This window comes from Cornus florida, unplaced genomic scaffold (assembly GCF_030987335.1).
Source record: "Cornus florida cultivar Cherokee Brave unplaced genomic scaffold, ASM3098733v1 CherokeeBrave_3.0.0_Hap2_Chr05, whole genome shotgun sequence".
NCBI classification, from domain to species: Eukaryota; Viridiplantae; Streptophyta; class Magnoliopsida; order Cornales; family Cornaceae; genus Cornus; species Cornus florida.
The window spans coordinates 103,337,536-103,359,970 of record NW_026775575.1 but is presented as its reverse complement, the minus strand read 5'-3'; positions in this window follow the sequence as shown (position 1 = coordinate 103,359,970).

The window sequence follows — 22,435 nt, the reverse complement described above, 5'->3', positions numbered from 1 at the left end:
AAATCAGCGCATTTCTTACCTATTTGCACTACCTACACGTCGGAGCAGTTGACAAGGCTTTACATTTCAGAGATTGTGAAGCTGCATGGTATTCCATTGTCTATTATATCAGACAGGGATTCGAGCTGTGTCTGGCTTTTGGAAGAGTTTTCAGCAGGCTTTGGGTATGGAATTGCATCTTAGTACTGCTTATCATCCTCAAACTGATGGACAGACTGAGAGGGTTAATCAGATCATGGAATACATGCTACAGTCGTGTGTTCTTGACTTCAAGGGACACTGGAAGGATTATTTGCCACTTGTAGAGTTTGCTTATAACAATAGTTTCCAGAAGACTATTGGGATGGCACCATTTAAGGCGTTATACGGTCGACCGTGTCGATCGCCTGTTTGTTGGATGGAGGTTGGTGAGAGCAGATTCTTGGGTCCTAAGTTTATCAAGGATACTTCTGAGAAGATAGCTCTTACTTGAGATCGCATGCGTACTGCCCAGAGTAGGCAAAAGAGTTATGCTGATCGTCGCACTCGTGCTTTGGAGTTTAAGGTTGGGGATCAAGTTCTTCTCAAAGTCTCGCCTATGAAGGGTGTTATGCGCTTTGGGAAGAAAGGGAAGTTGTCTCCACGGTTTATCGGTCCTTTCGTGATTACGGATCGAGTTGGAGCTGTGGCTTATCGATTGGCACTTCTGGATCATTTGGATCGCGTGCACAACATGTTTCATGTTTCCATGTTGCGGAAATTTCTACGAGATGAGGATCGGTATCAGCATATCGATGTTGGGGAGATTGAGTTGCAGCCGGATGTAACTTATTTAGAGCCACCGTGTCGTATTGTCGACCGATGAGATCAGATTCTTCGTAATAAGGTTATTCCTTTGGTTCGTATCCAGTGGAGTCATCACAATGAGGCTGAATCTACTTGGGAACGGGAAGATGTCATTCGCTCGCAGTTTCCTGAAATTTTGGAAGAAGGTAAGAGCGAATTCCGAGGACGGAATTCCTTTTGTTAGGGGGGAAGAATGTAATACCCCTAATTTTTAAAAGGATAGTCTTAGTATTTTGATTAATTGTTTTCTTTTCATTAATTGTTTTATTTAATGTTTTGATTGGTTTAATTGTAATTAGTTGTTTGGTTGATCTGTTTATTGACTTTAATTATTTAATTGTTTTACTTAGTTTAATTTTATTTGCTTAATTGTGTTCTTTAATTCTTTGTTAATTGTTTTATTTAGTTTTTGGTTAATTGGTAATTAAAATAAATTAAAGCTACTTGTTTTTCTAAATTCATGTTACTGTAGGATTGGTGGTAAATAGCAGACATGCTTATTCATTTAGATGGTGTTATGGGCCGAATAGGTTTCACATTAGGGCTTCAGTAAGCTTTAGGTTTTGTGTAACCTTATAAATAGACGTAATAAGGCTACCTAGGGTTTTACATACAAACAAATAAAAAAAAACACAAAGAAAGGAAAACCAGCACACGTCTGTGGAAGTAGCAGAGAGAGAAACAGAGGAGGTTTACAACAATTGTGTTCGCCGGAGGTCTTAGAAGACGGCGTAAAGATTTTGAACAAATATCTCAAAGGCAAGTTCTATCCTTACTCTCTCCCTTAGGCTTCGTGTTCTTTGCATTCCTAAACTGTTCCAGAATTAATTGTAACTTAAAAAGTTTCTCTGTTCGTGCTAAAGTTTGATACACACCAGTATGTGTTGCATGGTTGTTAAACTGTTAAAACTTGATAGTTGTGTGCATAATTCTTGATTTAAGTTCATGATTAATAATGGTATAAGGACTTAAACATGGACTGGGAACACACTAGGGTTAGGTTACAGGATTTGGAAGCCATAATAGTGAGGTGTAGAGGCTGCAGAGTTCATCGGAGGAGGGAACGATGAAGCAGAGAGGGAAGGAGCCGGCTCTCCCTTGGAGGGAGCCGGCTCCCCTTAGTGTGGAGGCGGCTCCAAGAAATTGAAGCCGGCTCCAATGTTTAAAGGAGGCAGCTCTAATTTTTGGAGACGTCTCCTTGCTCAGTTTTTGTGATTTTCTTCGTTTCCAGTCAGTTTTGCATGCAATGGTTGATTTTGGAGTTTTCAATTGACTGTAGAATTGAATATGGAAGGTCTAAGTAATGTATAAAGATAAATTAAAGCTTCAGAGGTGGTGTTAACTAAGTCTACTTGTGTAGAAAAGTCTGGACAGTAGGGTTTTAAACAAGTAGATCCATAGTGTTAAATTATGTGAGTACACTGTGTTTAATTCTGAAATCTTTTGAGACAAATGATATAATTGGAACATGTATAATTCTATATCATAAGTATGTATCTGAATTACACTTGTTTAAAATATGGTAATGTTGAAGAATAATAATTCTTAAATTAACACTAATGGGATTTTGTAAAACAACCTAAACTAAGTAGGTATATGTACCTACTATGGTTCTGTCTTGATGCTTGCATTAGTACTATTAGTATCAACTGTTGGAGGAATGGACTTTGTTAATGGTTATCTGTAATACCCCTCGGATCCGAGACACGGGTTGATCAGGCCCAGGCCCAAACCCGAGGGAATATCAAACAATTAATATTTTATAATGAACACGGAATATAAAATAAATTAAGAAATGAAATTAAAGCTGGAAGGAACTAAAAATAGAATCCGCAAAATATTATAATTATTAAAATCCATCAAACCCAAACTCCAAAACTCCATCAGTTTACAACTTGGGAATCCATCTCTAGTGGACCCCTATTAAACATCCAAACGGAAGATAGAACAAATGAAATAAACGTCCAGAAATAAAACTATAGAGAGAGCCCTACATCGTCAGAAGAGTGAATAGAGACCTCTGTTCAGCACGAACACGTCTAAGCCTGGAACTGTCGTGTACCTGAAAAATAGAAGTGGGTCAGGCCCACGCGCAAGTTCTATACTACTACAATCCAAACAGAGGCCCGATACGCATGTACATCCTAAACAATTCAACAATAGATAATAGTCCGTAAATATATATATATAGTCACACTAAAGGACTCTCACTGGACTACAGGCCGGTCTCAACCTGAATAGAAGTAACATGCTAAAACGCACACGAAGTGGGCATATGTACCTATACCTAAACAGGGTACACCTCCAACCATCGTAGCCAGCTACACATCCCAATGCATATACGCTCCCTAGCCATCGGTCCTGAGGCTCAAGCTCATACCGAGGCACCATAACAGTACATATATAAAATCCATCCAAAATCCCTGGTATTGCCGCTCAACAAGTAGTTGCCATGACAATACAAATCCACGGGACTTAACTTTTAGTTAATCCCATTCTTATTCCAAGTGGTGGGTAATGGTATTGATTTAAAAACCAAACCCATCCTTAGTATGCCACCGTCCCATACCGGTGCCTACTTTCCAATCCTCCAGTAGTCAATAATACCAATAAATCAAGTATATATCAACTAAATTCCAACATCCAACATTCAATGTTAGCAGTGATAAAATAAGCATTGATAAACAGGGTCACAACAATAACATATACATACCCAATTTAATTTGTTCCCTTTAGTCTGATATAAAGACAGAATTAATTAAAACTTCCATTTAACGCCTTACAAATGACATACAGATATGTAGGGTATGTATCACAAAATCTTAACCTCCACAGTTGATACTAACTGTGATAATGTAAGCATCAAAACAATATTCACAGTATGTATGTAGACATGCTCAAATTATAGTGTTCCACAAAACCGATCTAGTGTTAAACTCAAATCCTCCTAGTATTTAAGTTCCAACAGTTGCTATTACAGAAGTTAAGATAGCTACCATCTAGACCCATCCTTCCAATAATTTATACTAGCAGTGGTAAGGAAAAACATGAACCACAGAACCACAATGCATCCACAAACATGCTTAGTCTAGGTTGAACAAGCATACAACACTGCTGTAACTACCAGTTTCATAGCAAAACAGATATCATTTTAGTTTGGTTTAATCTTTATTAATCCTGGAATCATTTAAGAGTGCAAAGAGTATGAAGCCTAAGGGAAAGAGTAAGGATAGAATCTTGCCTCATAAACTTTTGTTCAAAGTTTTAACGTCGTCTTCTTAAAAAATCCCGGCGAGTTCCAAAATCCGGTTACTGTTCATTGGTATGAAACACTATTCCCGAACTCAAAATCTAATCTCCACCGTTCAGATTGTGCGACACTGAGTCATGAACCTATCCTCCAAATTTTAGCTTGATCAGACCACGGACGAAGCAGGATCGGATGTTTGATGAAATCTGGGCAGAATGGAAAAAAACCTGTGTGACCCAGTTACTGTTCACGAGTACGAATCACTGTTCCCAAGGTCAAACTCTGATCTCCACCGTTCAGATTGTGCGTCACTGAGTCGTGAACCTCTCCTCCAAAATTCAGCTCTATCGGACCATGGACGAAGCAGGATCGGAGCTTTGATCAAACTTTGGCAGAATGTGAAAAACTACATTTTTCCTTCTCCACTTCCACAAAACGTGTGCTTTGTTTAAAAAAAACCTTACACAGACGTCTACCTTATACTTATAGAGTTTTCCTAAACCCTAGGTTCATTTAAGTCCAACTCACAATCCTAACCGGCCTATCCAATTAACGTATAAACCTACGACGGCTATAATATAAAACCCTAATTTATACTGTAATTAAAACCCTAGTTAGATATATTTACCTAATTACCCTATTCACCATTAAATACTTAACAAATAATCTAATTGAACAAAATAATAATTAGTAAACCCAATTAAACCAAATAAGACACACATAAAATAAGACACACATAGAATAATTAAACCAATTACACTTAAATCATTAATGCCAATTAAATAATTAAAACACTAACAAGTAATTCCAATCAAATAACTAAACCAATTACACTTAAACCATTAATGCCAATTAAATAATTAAAACACTAACAAGTAATTCCAATCAAATAACTAAAAATAAATATCATTTAAATAAATTAAATTACCACAAAAGAAAACAATTAAGCACCTAATAAAAAAAATAATGACACATAATCAAATAAAATGCACTTAAATAATAAATTAAATACCATTAAATACCAGGAATATCCTTTTTAAAATTAGGGGTATTACATTATCTTAAATGTCTGTAAAATCAACTGCTGAGTATTGAATGATAATTTAAAATAATTTTATCATTATATCTAACTGAATGAAACAACCTAAACTGAGTAAGTTTGTGTATATACAATAACTATAATTCTTGATACTTACATTATGTCTGTTAGTATCAGTGTTGGATATAAAACTGAATCTGTTTATGTATATATCTGATTCTTTTTATTGATGCTTACACTATGCCTGTTAGTATCAGTAATGGAAATATGGATTTAGCTGATGTTTACTTTAATTGTTGATATTATCAACTGCTGAATGATTGGATAGTATACACCGGTATGGGACAGTGGTATGCTAGGGATGGTTTGGTTTCAAAATACCAAAACCTACCTATTCTGGATTAAGAATTGGATTAACTAAAAGTTAAGTCCTATTAATTGTAGTGTCATGGCAACGACTAGTTGGCACTACTAGGATTCGGGATGGACTTTAAATATATTGTTATGGTACCTCGATATGAGCTTGAGTCTCAGGATCGACGGTTAGGGAGCGTATATGCATTGGGATGCATAGTTGGATACGATGGTTAGAGGTGTACCCTGTTTAGGTATAGGTACATATGCCCACTTCGTGTGCGTTTTAGCATGTTATCTCTATTCAGGTTGAGGTCGGCCTGTAGTCCAGTGAGAGTCCTTTAGTGTGACTATATATATATTTACGGACTATTAGCTATTGTTGAATTGTTTAGTATGTACATGCGTATCGGGCCTCTGTTTGGATTGTAATAGTATAGAACTTGCGCGTGGGCCTGACCCACTTCTATTTTTCAGGTACACGACAGTTCCAGGCTTAGACGTGTTCGTGCTGAGTAGAGGTCTCTATACACTCTTCCGACGATGTAGGACTCTCTCCATAGTTTATTTCTGGATGTTTATTACAGTTGTTTTATTTTCCGTTTGGATGTTTAATAGGGGTCCACTAGAGATGGATTCCCGAGTTGTAAACTGATGGAGTTTTGGAGTTTGGGTTTGATGAATTTTAATAATTATAATATTTTGCGGATTCTATTTTTAGTTCCTTTCAGCTTTAATTTCATTTCTTAATTCATTTTGTATTCCGTGTTCATTATAAAATATTAATTATTTGATATTCCCTCGGGTTTGGGCCTGGGCCTGATCAACCCGTGTCTCGGATCCGAGGGGTATCACATGATGATTTGGTTCCAGTCAAATATACGGATTCTGATTTTCAATCAGATCCAGATGCTAGGAGATCTACATCTGGATATGTGTTCAAGTTCAATTGAGGGGCAGTTAGTTGGAAGAGTGTCAAGCAGGGTTGTACTGCTGACTCAACCATGGAAGCAGAATACATTGCAGCCTCTGAGGCAGCAAAAGAAGCTGTTTGGTTGAGAAACTTTCTAATTGAACTGAAGGTTGTGGAGTATATAGATCGGCCTATGACGCTTCATTGCTACAATAGTGCTGCTATAACCCAAACAAAGGACCCAAAATTTCATAAAGGAACAAGACGCATTCAGAGGAAACATCATGTTGTTCGTGATATAGTAAAGCGAGGAGATATACTTGTAGCCAAAATTGCATCGGAACATAACCTTGCTAATCCACAAAGGCTTTACCGATCAAGATGTTTGATCGTTATATGGAGAACATGGGAGTTAGATGTGATTCGAATTGGCTATAAGTGCAAGTGGGAGCTGTTGGGATATGTGTGCCCTAGCATAACAAATTCTTATTTTAGATTGTAAAAGTTATGGTTCCTTATCTGAATATTATTATTAAAACATTATACAATTGGTGAATGGAATGTATTAGTTTTCGATTCATTATGGAATTGATTGTGTCCACTTAATTACAAGATATATTTATAAATGTATGTAATGGCAATTAATACTATGTTATAAATTAGTAATCATAAATGGTTCAAAGTCGGTAATTATAGATGGACATTTAATTAGTTAAGACTTGAACCGAGTTCATGATAGATTGAGATATATTGCGAGAGCTGTCGTATGCAATTGCTCTCTATCACAGTCATGGCTTTTGACTCTCAAACATGAGAGAAGTATAGACACTTTTATTAATTAATAATTACTTTGATTTGTTCGGCGGATACCTCGGGATCCTTAGATCGACACTTTGAGTAATTATGTAATTAATAGTTAGAAGTCTATATTCTCAATATTTGCATCAGTGTTATTTGTATTTATTTTGTTTTGATTATGGTTGATCACAAATTAAATTCGAAGGCCTTCATATGTTTTAGACAAATGTTTTCTATATATATTTATTTAGTAAATTATTATTTTTGTCAAATAAATATTTTATTGTGATCGAGCCGGAAATAATCAAAGATAACAAAATAATTATATTAATTATATTATCGGATTGATGGCTTTAATTATCCGATAAATAATTATGCATAGAGGGGTCAAAGTGCAACATTGACTTAGAGGTTATTTACTATTTAATTAGAGTACAATTAATTTCTTTTAGTGGAGTAGAAATTAATTTATGAATTAATTGAATTGGGTATATGGTTTAATGGACCGGACCAATTATTAATTTATAGGAGCCAAGAAAATAGTAAGCCCAAAAGGATTCTCACCAATAGCCCAAGTTGATATTGGAGTCCTGTTAGAATTGAGAAAGTTGATTTAGAGATGGAGAATGATTTATTATTTCCTTATTCTTATTTTTATTTTGCCTATATATACATGGATCCATGTATATTTTGTGGGTGACTTTTAGAACAAGAAAAATGAATACACTTTCTCTCTCTAGATTTTAGGGTTTGTTTTTTCTTCTAAAAGGAGGCTACCACAAGTCTAGATTCCAAAGTCATTCATTAAGGCATATTGGTAATTCCTAAAGGGAAGATTATAATCAAGAAGAAGGGGAATGGATCTTGCTAAAGGGATTTACAATAAGTGAGAATGTTCACTTTAGAGGAAAGACCTTTGATGTAAGTATTCAATTTGTTTATTGAATCATACATCATCTTTTATTTGTTTTTGCATAAAACTTGTCTCTATGTGATGAATTAAGATCCATGATTGCAAATCCCTTAAAAGTTTTTAAAAACTTGCATGTGTTCCCAACAGTACAAATAGAGGTCCATGAGAACAGAAGGTTGAGGCACAATCCAAAAATACATGAACTTGGCCCAAAAAGAACATTTTAAATTCAAGAACCATCATGAAGCAACAACGGTCAAAAGATGAGAGATGAACATTCGTCAAGCAGGTGAATCAACACGACTTCAAATATGTTCTTTAGAGAGATGCACTTTAGTCTTGTTGCTTTGATCGATTGAACTATGCAAAAACAAAAGTTGAGGAAGGTAATCTATCAAATTTTGATTGGATTTCATGAAATTTGTTAAATTTGATTTTGTATCATCACCAACCAAACATTTCCCTTCCTTGGAGCTTGTTAGCCGATAATTGGATTTTCGACAAGGCTTGCCCGAGTTGTAATTATGTATGTGGACATTGTTTTGATGGGTGTGGAGAGGGTTTAGACATTTTACATTTGGGTCCTTTGCATGGTAATTTCGACATTAAAAGGCTTTTTAGTCTTTAAAATTTTGTTACACTAGATATATTTCCATTATGTTTTGAATAATACTTAGCTTATCACGTTGAGGGGTGCAATTTGGGCAAGTTAACCTAGCCCAACTCGAATTTAGTCTAAAAATTTTAGAACTTAGACTTTTAAATTCACAAAATTGGACTCAAATCAGGTAGGATTTTATCAAAATCCAAACTAGTTTGGATTGGACTGGGTTCAATCCGAACCAACCCAAAACTCCAAATTAAACAATTTTACAATCCAACCCTAACTTAGCGAATTTTAGCCGTTGAAAAATCTGATCAACTGATGTCATACACCATCGTTGAACACAACCCCTAACTTTCTCTATCCTCGTTTTTCTCTTCTCTTTCTATATCACCTCCCTACCGAACGACCTTTTCTAGTGGTATGTCTTCCTCTTTTCTCTGTACTCATCTTCTTCTTCGTTGATTGTTTTTAGTTCTTCTTTGTTTGAAATAGAGAGAAACTTTCTGATTATTTTTTTTTTCTCTCTCGGTTTCTATTTTGAGGAGTATAGAAGTAATTTTTGTTGCTATATAATTGTATATATGTCAGATTTAGTTTATGGGTATTTGCAAGTGTTAATTTTGCATAACTTCAACTTTTTAGTTCGCTATTGGACTGTGTTTAGTCAAGTTTAGCTTCAGTGTACTTCTCTATATCACTAAAATTCTTCAGATGTCTTAGATTTTCCTGGGTTTCGATCAAAGAATCGTTCTGGTTGTGTAGAGCGATTCTTTTCTCTGGTGAGATGTTTTCAATATCCTTGTTGAGCTAGAGGTTTTAATTGATCTATATCTGATTTCTCTGTTGTCTTACAACGCCTCTTTGCTCTAATTGTTATGAATTTCTATATCTATTCTTTTAGGCTTATTTAATTGATGCAAATATATAATTTCATTCATAATGAGTATGTCTATAGAGTAATGCTAAGATCTAAGATCGTTTTTTTTGTTCTATTCCAATACATTGTCTAACAAGGTATCTTTTCACTATTAGATAAGAAAAAAAATTGTTATGTTGTTTTGTTTGTTTAGCTTGAATATGTTCTTCATAATTCCAATTTTTATTTCCTTTTTTAGAATGGTTTGATCTGGCTTGCAACTACTTAAGAAAATGAAAGAAAATGAAAAAGAAAAACAGAAGAAGTTTTTCTATTATACCAAGTGTTGGTATGGCATTGATCTTAAACTGAAAGTGAACAAGGGATTAGGGGTTTAATTCTTACTATCTGCAGAAAAAAAATAAAAATACTGTCAATTAGAATTGCAATATTGGTAGGTCTTCCAAGTTAGGCCATCTCCAATGCTAAAAGTTATTTTCAGCTGCCAAATCTATATTTTGACAGGTGCTACAGTGTCAAAATGCTACATTTTAACAATTCTGTTCCAATGGTGTATTTCATGCAAAATACTATTTTTGACACAACCACAATTTTTTTTCAACTACCATTCCCACCATTCATATTTGCATCAGTAATATTAATATTAGGCACATTCCAAGTCAAGTTGTAGACATTAGAAGGAAACTAAAATTAAACTTAATTAAAAAGAAGCAAAAATCTAAAATATCTAGTCAAAAAATGACCAATATATATATTTATATATTTGATTATATTATTATATAATTTTTTTTATTTTTCAGTAATTTATATTATATATATATATATGTATATTATATATATTTGATTATATTATTATTAAAAATATATATATATTTAGGGCAAATCATTTTAGCCTCCCCAATCGCCTTCTTCTCTATTCTCGTTCTTAACTCTAAAATTGCCCCCTCTGTCTCTCTTTGTGCAACTGCAAACTACAAAATCAACAAGAATCAAAAGTTCAAAACCCATATCTTTCAGTCTCCATCACCCGCTGTTCCAGTTCGGGTTCGCCGTTCGTAAGCTTCAGCCGCTGTCTCTCAACTCTCAAGCTTGCCCCCCCTCTCTCTGATTTTCTGTATATTTTTTCGAAAACTCTCGGGTCACTTCGATCCTCAAGGTTCGGGAGGTTGGTTTTGTCAAAGTAGAGATTCAACTCCATGAAGGGTACGAGGTCATGAGGATTGACAGTGAGCAAAGGGTTGTCATTTAGATGGCGAAGACAAGGGCCTTGGACCAAGTGGTGCCTGATTTGGGGACAGTGGCTAGGATCAGATCGGTGTCGCATGCTTGGAAGTGTTGTTGGAAGGAAATCACGCTAACTTGTACGTATGGGTTTTGTTTTAATTTTTTTTTCTAAATTAACTAATCAAGGTTTGTAATTCTTGTTTTGCAAACTAAATCCTATTTGGTGAAATTTTTTATGATCTTATATATATATATATGAACCCATATCGGCATATCATTTCAGATTGTTCAAAAAATCAAAACCCATATCTTTCAGTTTCCATCCCCCCCCTCCTCTCTCTCTCTCTCTCTGCCGTTCTCTTTTCTGAAATAGAAGTAGCTATCTCTTGTACTACAATTGGCATAAATTTTGGCAAAGTTAAAATTTGGCAGCCCATATAGCATTGCATTGGAGAACCCATTTTTACCATCTCCTAATATATTTTAGAAATGGTAGCCAATATAGCATTGGATTGGAGATGCTCTTAGTTGATATTGTTTCAATTAAAAACTCATTGATAATTAATTAATTAAGACCATTTTTAAAATACAATGTGATAGTATAAAATGTAGAATATTTAATCATCATTTTTCCCTCTTCTTTTATATCTTAATTTTCAATCTCTCTATGTGCATGCATGCACTTGTTTATTTGTGCCTATCATGTACGTATTAACTAAAAGAAACAAAAATCAACTAGGAGTATGTATAAATGACCATATTTTTTCTTGATCTGAAAATTAATAGAAAAATTAACTCTAGGAAAACTCTTAGGCATGTTGTTTGCATTAGGAAAGTGTACTATACCTTAGTGCGTACTTTTATTTTTTCTTTTCTTTTGTGTTATTTCTTGTGTACTCTTTTTATTCTTGTCCAACTCCAACAGGACTGCATCTTTCTTTTTTCTTTTTTTCTTTTTTGTAATATATTATTCAGTTTGTTTGATACTTTATATATTTTTATGTTTTTGCAACAAGCATTTTTAAAGATGTTAGACATGGAAGAAAATAGATATGTTCAGGAAACCTAACCAACTTCAAACACTACAACTTCAGGTTTTGAGGTAAATTTTTAAAAAAAGAAAAACAATTTCTTAAGGTTGTCGAAGACGATAATCAATTTCTAACCTTTAATGAATACTTTATCCCCTTGATATATGTATAATAGTATAATCTTACATACTTTTAATTTGCATTTTGTAGGAATTGCTTATGGTTTTTAAGGTCTTAGCCATTCTGTCAATAGTTGGCAATTGAAAAAAGAAGTTCAGATCAGATATCTATTTTGCTCTGTGTTGGGTGATATCTTGCTTTGTGTTGGGTTGACTTGTGATGTTTTAATGCTTTTCTTTATGAGATTATGTATTGACAGTTCCATTTGTGAAATATAGTGGTTGGAACTACATGTGCACAGTGATAAATTATCGCCCACTCTTAGAGGCCCAACATCATCATTGTCAAAGTCAGGGATTGAGCCAATTATGGCTTAGGGGCGCGTGTTTGCCTATATATTTTTAGTACATAAATCCAGTTTGATTATCATATATGTTACTTGGAGAGGGTACTTTAATTAGAATTAGGATTCCAAGAGCATTCCTATTCCTAGTTTGATTTCATTGTGCAGTGAAAAAAATTAAGTTTTTGTTCTACATTTGCACATATGACTGAAACAATTTGTAGCAGGAAATTTATTATCAGCAGTTGAGCATATGACGCTTAATCCACCATGGTTATTGCCCTTATTAAAAACTAAGTTCAATATTATGCTTGTGGATGTTCATTATAAAAGTGTTTCAATATGCTTTTTTGTAATAAGATTTCAATTGTAATAAACAGAAAGATGGTATGCTTATGGACATTCTGCATTTGCACTTTTACGTATTTATTAAAAGAAAAATGGCAAGTATTAATGAATTGAAAAATAAAATTTTCTTAAAACTTTTGATGTTTACAAACATGAAAAAAGGAAAATGTAATTTGCATATTTGAAAGAAAAATAATAATAATAATAATAATAAATAAATTGACCCACGAAACCCTCCCGACCCGTCCAAATATTTGGGTTCGGGTAATGGACATAACCCTTTTTTGAGTAGACTTCGGGTTAGCCCAACTCAACCCGATTTTGGGTTGAAGTTGGGTTGGGACCGGACTGGATTAGGCTTGCCCAACTTGCATCCCTACCGGTGTGGATGTACTAGTGGAATATACTATTAATTACTAAATTATAAATGATGGGATTAATAATACTGAAGAAAACCAAACATTTACTTTCATTTTTTTTTCTTTATCAAATTTTTTCTCTGAACTTTAATAATCCGTCTATACACAGTCTAATATTCCACCTCTCCCTCCATCTCTACTTTGATTTAAGAAACTATTTTTGTGTAGCGCATTGTGTTGTGTTTACAAATCTGGAAATCAAGGAATGACAATTTTAGGGTAAATTGCACTGATACCCCTAGATTTGGGGTTAAAGACGGCCATCTATAATTTAAATACTTTTTTAATAATGACACCCCTCTGGTTTGGTAAACTAAATAAAGATACTCCAACCATAATAAAAGTACGTACTTGCCCTTTAAATCATTACATTACCTTTATAACCTCGTATTAATTAACCAAAATGACCATCAATAACGAAAAAACAAATAAAAGCCATCATTTCAGTGAGTGCATTACTATAATTTTAGAAAAATTATAAATGTTCAGTATATATATATATATATTTAAAATAAATAAATAATATCAATAGGGGTGGATGCCCTCACTTAGTCCCATGTAGCTCCTGCCCTGCCTTGTGTATCAAGTTTTAATCAACTTTAACACTTTTACCCATAATAAAAGTAATTAATGATGGCTTTTATTAAAAGTGTGATAGTCCTCACTTGGTTGGAGATATTAGAAGTGTTATAATAAAAATATAGCTTTTATATATTTTTTTTCATTATTGAAGGTCGTTTTGGTCAATTAATAGTTATAAAAATAATTTAATAATTTATATGGGTCAATTCATAAGTTAAAGGGCAAATATGTACTCATATCGTGGTGGGCTTGTCTTTGTTCAATTTACCAAACCTGAAAGGTGTCATTGTCCAAAAAGTATTTAAATTATAGATAAATGTTTTTAACCCAAACCTAGGAGAGTGTCAATGCAATTTACCCAAAATTTTAATATTTGAATTTTAAGTACTAAAATTTTCCAAGTGTTAATAAAAACTATGATTATTGTTTAGATTCTATGCCTAATATTCCTGTCACTTAATTTTTTTATTATAGTGTGTATTTCACTATTCTAGTGAATGTGTAGCGTTTACCGTGGGTATGATAACTGGTACACAAGAGGTACGTCCTTCCCGGTCATTTCGTACTAGGGAAAGGTCCTCTCAATGCTCTAATGCCCACACTGAACTGTCTCATGACGTTCTAAACCTAGCTTACGTACCGCTTTAATGGGCGAACAGCCCAGCCCTTGGAGCATACTACAACCCCAGGTAGCGAAGAGCCGACATCGAGGTGCCAAACTTTCCCATCGATGTGAGCTCTTGGGGAAGATCAGCCTGTTATCCCTATAGTAACTTTTATCCGTTGAGCGACGGCCCTTCCACTCAGCACCGTCGGATCACTAAGGTCGACTTTCGTCTCTGCTCGATGGGTGGGTCTTGCAGTCAAGCTCCCTTTTGCCTTTGCAATCGAGGGCTAATCTCCGTCCGGGCCGAGGAAACCTTTGCACGCCTCCATTACCTTTTGAGAGGCCTACGCCCCATAGAAACTATCTACCTGAGACTGTCTTTTGGCCCGTAGGTCCTGACACAAGGTTAGAATTCTAACTCTTCCAGAGTGGTATCTCACTGATGGCTCGGGCCCCCCCGAAAAGAGGCCTTCTTCACCCTTCACCTAAGCTGTGCAGGAAGGCCCAAAGTTAATCCCAGGGAACAGTAAATGTAATACTCTTAATTTTAAAAGGATAGTCTCGGTATTTTAATTAAGAATTTTATTGCGTTTTTATTTAATTATGTGCTTACTTGCTTAATTGTTTACTTGTTTATTTATTTAAATTAATTAATTAATGGTAATTGTTTATTTATGTAATTTAATTGTTTATTTAATTTAATTATTTGGTTAATTGTTGATTTACCTGACTTGTTTTATTTAATAGCTTATATGGTTTGTTTGTGTTAATTCTGTATGCTTAGGTGGACTTAATTGGTTTGTAATTTGTATGTGTCATATATAGTTTAGGTTTAGGGTTTAATTTTATAAAGTTATGGTAGCCGACTTATAATTTGGTTGGAATTAGAAGTAGGTTTAGTAAAAGCCTATATATATAGAATAGTATACGTCTGCTAGGGTTGGAAAACCCTATTCACGTAAGAGTTCTTGAGAGGAAAAACAGAGGCACGTAATAGTTCTTAAGAGGAAAACAGAGGGAAACTTGAGAGATAACAAGGGAGGCTAAAGGAGGAGGAAGGGATTGCTCCTGGGTTAAACCAAGAGCAACGGAGGTGTTGAATGGCAGTCGAAACGATGGCTGAAAGGTTTCAAACCAAAACCTAAAGGCAAGTTTTATCCTAACTCCTTCCCTTAAACCTGTGTTCTGTGCATGCTATATAGTCTCCAGGAATAAATTCAAACTTTAAAACAGATGTTTGATGCATGTTATACCAAATTATAAACTGTCTTTATGATTAATTAACTGAAATCAGTTTTTTTGCACAAACTGTTTCGGTTATGCTTTGAATTTTTGTCAATCAACTCATATTGGAATTTGAGGAGTTTCTAGGATTGTTGGGACTTAGATTAAACCCTAAGAACTAAAAAAAAAAAAAAATAGAACAGAGGATTGAACTTCGCCAGAAGCGAAGAAGACAAACAGAGGAAGCGGAGAAGGGCTCTCAAGGAGAGAGCAGGCTCCCTAAAAGAGGGAGCCGGCTCCCTAGATGAGAGAGCCAGCTCTCCATGAAGGAGAGCCAGCTCTGAAGATGTAAGAGCCGGCTCCCATGAAGGGGGAACCGGCTTCCTTGCTGGAAACACCCCTACGGGGTGTTTTTCTGATATTTTTTTATTCCAGGGGCTAAAATGGAATTCTGTAATTCAATTGGGGGGTTTTTTAAAGATGTTTTGAATCTGTTAAAGACCAGGAATGTTGGTTTAGGCTGTGGTAAGAGCACATCATGAATTATAAATGTTAATATGCACGTTGTCAAGGAAGGAGGAAGATTTAATTACTAGTTGTTTTAGCAAATTAAATGGACTGAAATGGAAGTTATTTTTGGGATTTTATATCAATGATATATATAACATAATTAAGTCCCAAGAATGTTGGTTTTTGCTGTAGTTATAGACATCATGAAATTTAGATCCTAAATTGTATGCTGTCAGGAGTAGTGGAAGATTTAATTGCTAGTCTTGTTTTAGTAAATTAAATGGACTAGTATGAAAGTGGTTTTGGCATTCAAGTATAATGTTCTTAGTTCATAATTCCGCTTATCATTATATCCTGATATGGGTGTTAATTGATGAACTGTTATAATTTCTGGTCTGTCAATTATATGGATATGGATAGTTTAAATTGTTTATCATTACTCTAGCAATTTAAATAGAGGTTCTATGATTATAATCATATACCGGATGCATAATAGGATCTTGTCTATATTTGATTTCTATTATGTTTGTCTCTGGATGTATTTGATGTTCTAATGAGTGTGTATCATTTATGAATCATATGCATTATATGCACCGGTATGTGACGGTGGCATATTAAGGATGGATTAGATCAAAATGCTAAGTCCTACCTATTCATACATACGGAATTGATTAACTAAAATAGTTAAATCCTATATGGATGCATGTCTTGTCAATTAAAACAGTTGAACGACAATCGGATGTTTGTTTTATTTTTCTGTATTAGGAAGATTTATATATATACTTATGATACCGTGATATGAGCTTGAGTCTCAGAATCATGGTTAGAGTGCGTATATCGCCAAGGATGAATAACTAGATATAGTTGATATTCCCTGGTAGGTCTAGGTACACATGCACACCGTAATGTGTGATTTACATGTTACCTTCCATTCATGCTAAACTACACCATAGACTAGTGAGCGTTCTATAGTGCGTATTTATATCTATATCGACTATTTTAGTTATTGCCGAGTTATCTAGGATGTATCCGTGTATCGGGTTTCTGTATAGATTGTAACATGATAGAATTTGCATATGGGCCTGACCTACTTTTATTTTCCAAGTGTTCGTCAGTTTCAGGCTTAGAGCTTGATCGTGCTGAGCAGATACAGTCACTCACTCCTCCGACTACGTAGAATTTCCTTTCATATTTTGGTTTTGGATTATGGTTCTATATTTTACTTTCGATTGGAATTATTAGGGGTCCACTAAATGGATTCCCGAGTTGTACGGATTTGGAAAGTTTAAAATTATATTAATGTATAATCTTTTGAGGATTTTTAATTTAGAATTCTTTCAACTTATTATTTTATTCTTATTTCATTTTATTATTCTGTGTTCGTATGTATGCTTTAATTGTTTGGTATCCCTTGGATCTGTGCTCGAACTTGATCACCCATGGCTTTAGAGTCGAGGGGTATCACAGTAAAGCTTCATATGGTCTTTCTGTACGTCTAGATGCAGGTAGTTCGCATCTTGACATACATGTCTATTTCACTGAGCCTCTCTTGGAGACAGTGCCCATATCATTATGCCTTTCGTGCGGGTCGGAACTTACCCAACAAAAAGAATTTTGGCCGGCTATTTTAGTGCAGTATGATTTTTGTTTGATAAAATTAAAAATTAAGTACTAAAAATTATTAGATCTGAATTTTAAGTGTTGACATTTTTAATTGATAATTTAAAATATATATTTGATATTTTTTAAATTTTAAATTAATATTTTTGTCATTTAAAATTTTATCATGTGTGTGTTTCACTATTTTGGTGGGTTCTACACTATTGTTATGGCCATATAGCTAAACATGACTAGAAAAGGAAGAACAAAATCACTACATTCGCATTTTTTCTCTCAACTTTCGCAGTTTATTTCTATTTTACCTCTTTCTATTTCAGTATAATGTGTTGTGGTGTTTCATAAAAATGAAAAAATTAAGTATCCAAAATTTCAAGATCTAAATTGCAGATATTGAAAACTTAAATGGTAATTAAATAAAAGGAATTTGATTTCTTTTAAAATTTTAAGCAAAAATATTACTATAATTTAAAATTTATTAATTTAATAATGGGCGTGATTCACTATTATTGTGGCACTGGTGACTTAATGGGTGTACAAAATGCTGTAATCGTGTAACCAAACAAAACTAAATAGAAGAGAACAAAACCAAAAACAACCTTCTTGTAAATATTTTTCCGCGAGCAATACTTCCATCCTGCACAGGATGATGAAGTTTATCTCCCTGCTGACGTAGCAATATATTAGAGCGCCACGTGTCCAATATTTAAAAAAATATGAAGATAGGCAATGCCCTTTTTTGCCGGTTAAACCCGCCCTTCTCTCTCTCTAAATGCTGAAGACTAATATTAGCCTCAACTTCCGCCTTTCCACTCATACTCCCACCACCATCACCGCCATCATCTTCAATGCCTTTGTGATACCCCTCGGATCCAAGACACGAGTTGATCAGGCCCAGGCCCAAACCCGAGGGAATATCAAACACTTAATATTTTAAAATGAACACAGATTACAAAATAGATTTAAGAAGATAAAATAATAAAGTTGAAACGAATACCAATATAAAATCCTCAACTGATAAAAATTAAATAAAACCAATCTCTGAAACCTCTATGAATACAACTCGGGAATCCATCTCTAGTGGACCCCTAATAATAATCCAAACTGAAAAGAAAACTACTAAAAGAACATCCATGGTAAACCATGGAGAGAAGTCCTACGTCGTCGGAAGAGTGAGTGATGGTCTCTGTTCAGCATCAAGCCTACGACTGGAACGGTCGAACACCTGAAAAATAGAAATGGGTCAGGCCCACAAACAAGTTATATCCTACAACTATCCAAACAGAGACTCGATACGCATATACATTCTAACCAACTCAACAATAACTAATAGTCCGTACATATGTATATTCACACTACAAAACTCTCACTGGACTATGAAGAGGGTCTTAACCTAAATAGAAGGTAACATGTGAAAACGCACCCATAGGTGGGCATGAGTACCTAAACCTAACAGGGTATACCTCAACCTCTCATATCCAGCTACGCATCCTACTACATATACGCTCCCTAACTGACGACTCTGAGACTCAAGCTCGTATCGCGGTACCATAAAAATATATTTTAAGTCATCTCCTATCCATTCAAACCAGTCTAGTTAGTCATATAGCTTGTTCAGCTTCTTTGACTTAACTTGGATAACAAGTAATCCATTTAGTCATTCAGCTTGTGCAGCTTCTTTGACTTAATTATAAGTATGATTGATTTCATAATTCATTCCCTTATTCCGTATAGGTAGGATGTAGTATTTTGAAACTAATCCGTCCCTAATATGTCACCGTCCCATACCGGTGTATACAATCCATCCATCCAATAGTTGATAATACACATAATGAATATAAATACCAACTAATCCACAGCATCCATATAACTGACAAAACATAAATAAATGTTTACATCCATTAATTGCATACAAGGCATAACAGAATTTCGTAAACTAACATGTTTGTCTTATACCACTGTTACATGATTCTCTCATAACTTATAGCATAATGAAAAAGTATAAACATCCTTTAATTCGTGATAAGCATAATCCAAATATATGTTTGAACATGCTTACTTTATACCGCTACACAATTATCCAATAATTGATATTACATTCAACACATGTATACCTCCATTTATCCTTTATAAGCATATAACAATTCTGTAATCTGACATGCCTATATTTTACCACTGGAACATGGTACCTCAATTAATTTAATGGCAAGCACAATACACCTAGACAACCTATTATGCTTATACATCCAGTCCAGCAATTGATGAACAAGTACTAAAATTTAGTCATCAACTAATATTAACAAGCGTAATTAAAATAAGATAGACTTTAATATGCTCATTTTACACGACTGTTACATGATTAAAATTGGATAATCATTCTCGAAAAATTATTTAAAACGACACAAGCTATTTTAATCACTCGCATCCACTGATAGTTTACATAATTGTTAAGAAACATTCACTGCTTAACCTGTAAACCCTAAGTGGTTTATCCTCCATTCCCACATCCTCTGAAGTCTCAATATAACATTAGATTACTTTCAAATACTCATGTACAGTCCCCGTTCACTTCAGACAGGTCAAAAACCACCCCAGAGTCGGAAAAATATCAAAAATTAAGAGAGAGGGGGAAAAGAGACGTCTCCTCACAAAGGGGAGCCGCCTCCACCTCTTTTGGAGCAGACTCCACCCTTGTGGGGAGCCATCACCTTCTCTGGTTTGCTCAGTTCTCTCCTCCTCCTTCACTGGTTTGATATACGGCGACTACCAGTTGAACTGTCCTCCCTCTTTAATGTTTCTACTGATTAAAAATAAAGTTCCAGAGACTATAAAAATCTTTAATCACTAATCAGCATCAATATGAACAAGAAATACACACAGAACCATTAAACAAACAAATACAGAAACATCTAACCACAGACAGTCAACAACGAACCTAAACATGCAACCAGATTAACTTAGCAGTTTATTTACTCCTGGAGTTGTAATAGAGATGCAAAGAACACAAGTCCAAGGGAGAGAGTAAGGATAGAACTTGCCTTTAGCCTTGCACAGTCGTCTTCCTAAGTTTTCTGGCGAACCACCTACTGAAATCCTCCTCTGTTCCCTCTCTGCCTCCACAACCGTGAGTAGGGTTCTAAAATCCTAGGCAGAGTCTTATTACATACATTTATAGGTTTATACAAAACCTAAATTTAATTCAAGCCCTAAACTGAATCTTGGTCGGCCCACAGAAAATCCTAATTAAAGTCTATGTCGGGTTATAACTTAAACTTGAACAGAACCCTAACTCTATTTTCATAATTAATAACTAATCCATGTAATAATTAATTCAATTAAAGGAAAACAACATATTCTATTAAAGAAAACAATTAACACTATTAAAGAAAAATAATTAATTCTATTAAATAAAACAATTAACACTATTAAAGAACATATCATAATATAAGTCGTCATTTAATGCAAATAAACACGCCAATAAACAATTAAATAATTAAAATTTAATTAAAATAATAAATTAATACTAGGACTATCCTTTAGAAATTAGGGGTATTACAGCCTTCGCGGAGGCACACTCCGGCTACACCATGTCTCTCAAGAACACCGGCGCTGCCCTCTCCATATACACCTACGGCGGTCCAACCCTCCCAATTCCCAGCTTCTGCCATCGGTTCCCCTCTCATCTTCCTATCCCCCTCTCCTCTGTAACGTGCCGCCACCATGCTTGAATTCATCCCCAAATTTGATTTCAAGCAATCGGATCCAATAATCGAAGTAGACAACGAGGACGAGATGTGAAGGATGAGGGTTTGCCTCTGCCATTGTCGCCAGACACGACGTAGGTGTCCGGGGAATTTTTTTTTATTATTTATTATTATTATTTTTTTCTGTGGATAACATGCCGAGATCAATTTGGAGGAGGTTGATGAGAGTAGGGTTGGAATGGAGAAGCATGAGCCAAAGGTGTTTGAGGAAAGGGCTAAGAGAGTTGATGATGGCGGCGGTGATAGCAGTAGGAGGAGTTAGGGGTGCACATGGTTCCGGTCGGAACCGGAACCGGAACCGGAACCGTTCACGACGATTCCTTAAAAACGGAACTGAAACCGGAATCGTATAGTAGGAACCGAACTAGAACCGAACCGTACGGTTCCATGAGAACTGTTAACTGTTTGGTTTGAAGAAATATATACACAGTGTCATTCCGGTTAGTGGATACAATGCAAATTAATTCCCAATTATTAGCAAAATAATGATGAGGAAAGATACCTCCAAAGAGAAATTTAGGGTTTGGATCCTCCATTGCAATATCTGATGTTACAGCCGTTGACCAGTCAGCAAAAGAGTATAAAGAATTCTTTAGAGAAATCAAATCGTAGGGAGAAGAACAGTATACGAGCAATCCAATCCTCGAACCAATAACAATCCCTGAGACCCATTTCAGGAAAGATCTAAAACTACTTGAAGTTTTCTGGAAATTGGAATCACAGTGAGAGAGAATGGAAGAAGAAGAAGGTGTGGCAGAGAATGGGCGAGTGTGGAGCCGTTGGATTATGGGTAGGGGAATGATGTTGGATTATGGGTAGGGGAATGATGGATGGTGAGGATAGTTTTAGGGTTCTACAGTAAGACATGAGAAAGATGTAGTCAACAGAAGCGATGGCGAGGGCGATGAGGACTGAATCTATGATTGTAAATAATATTTAATCAGCTACATTAAAAATGGCCTTATCTTTACTTATTTTTTAGTATAAAATTAAATATATAATACATATATATATATATATATATATATATATATATATATATATATATATATACGGTTCTGGTTCTTATT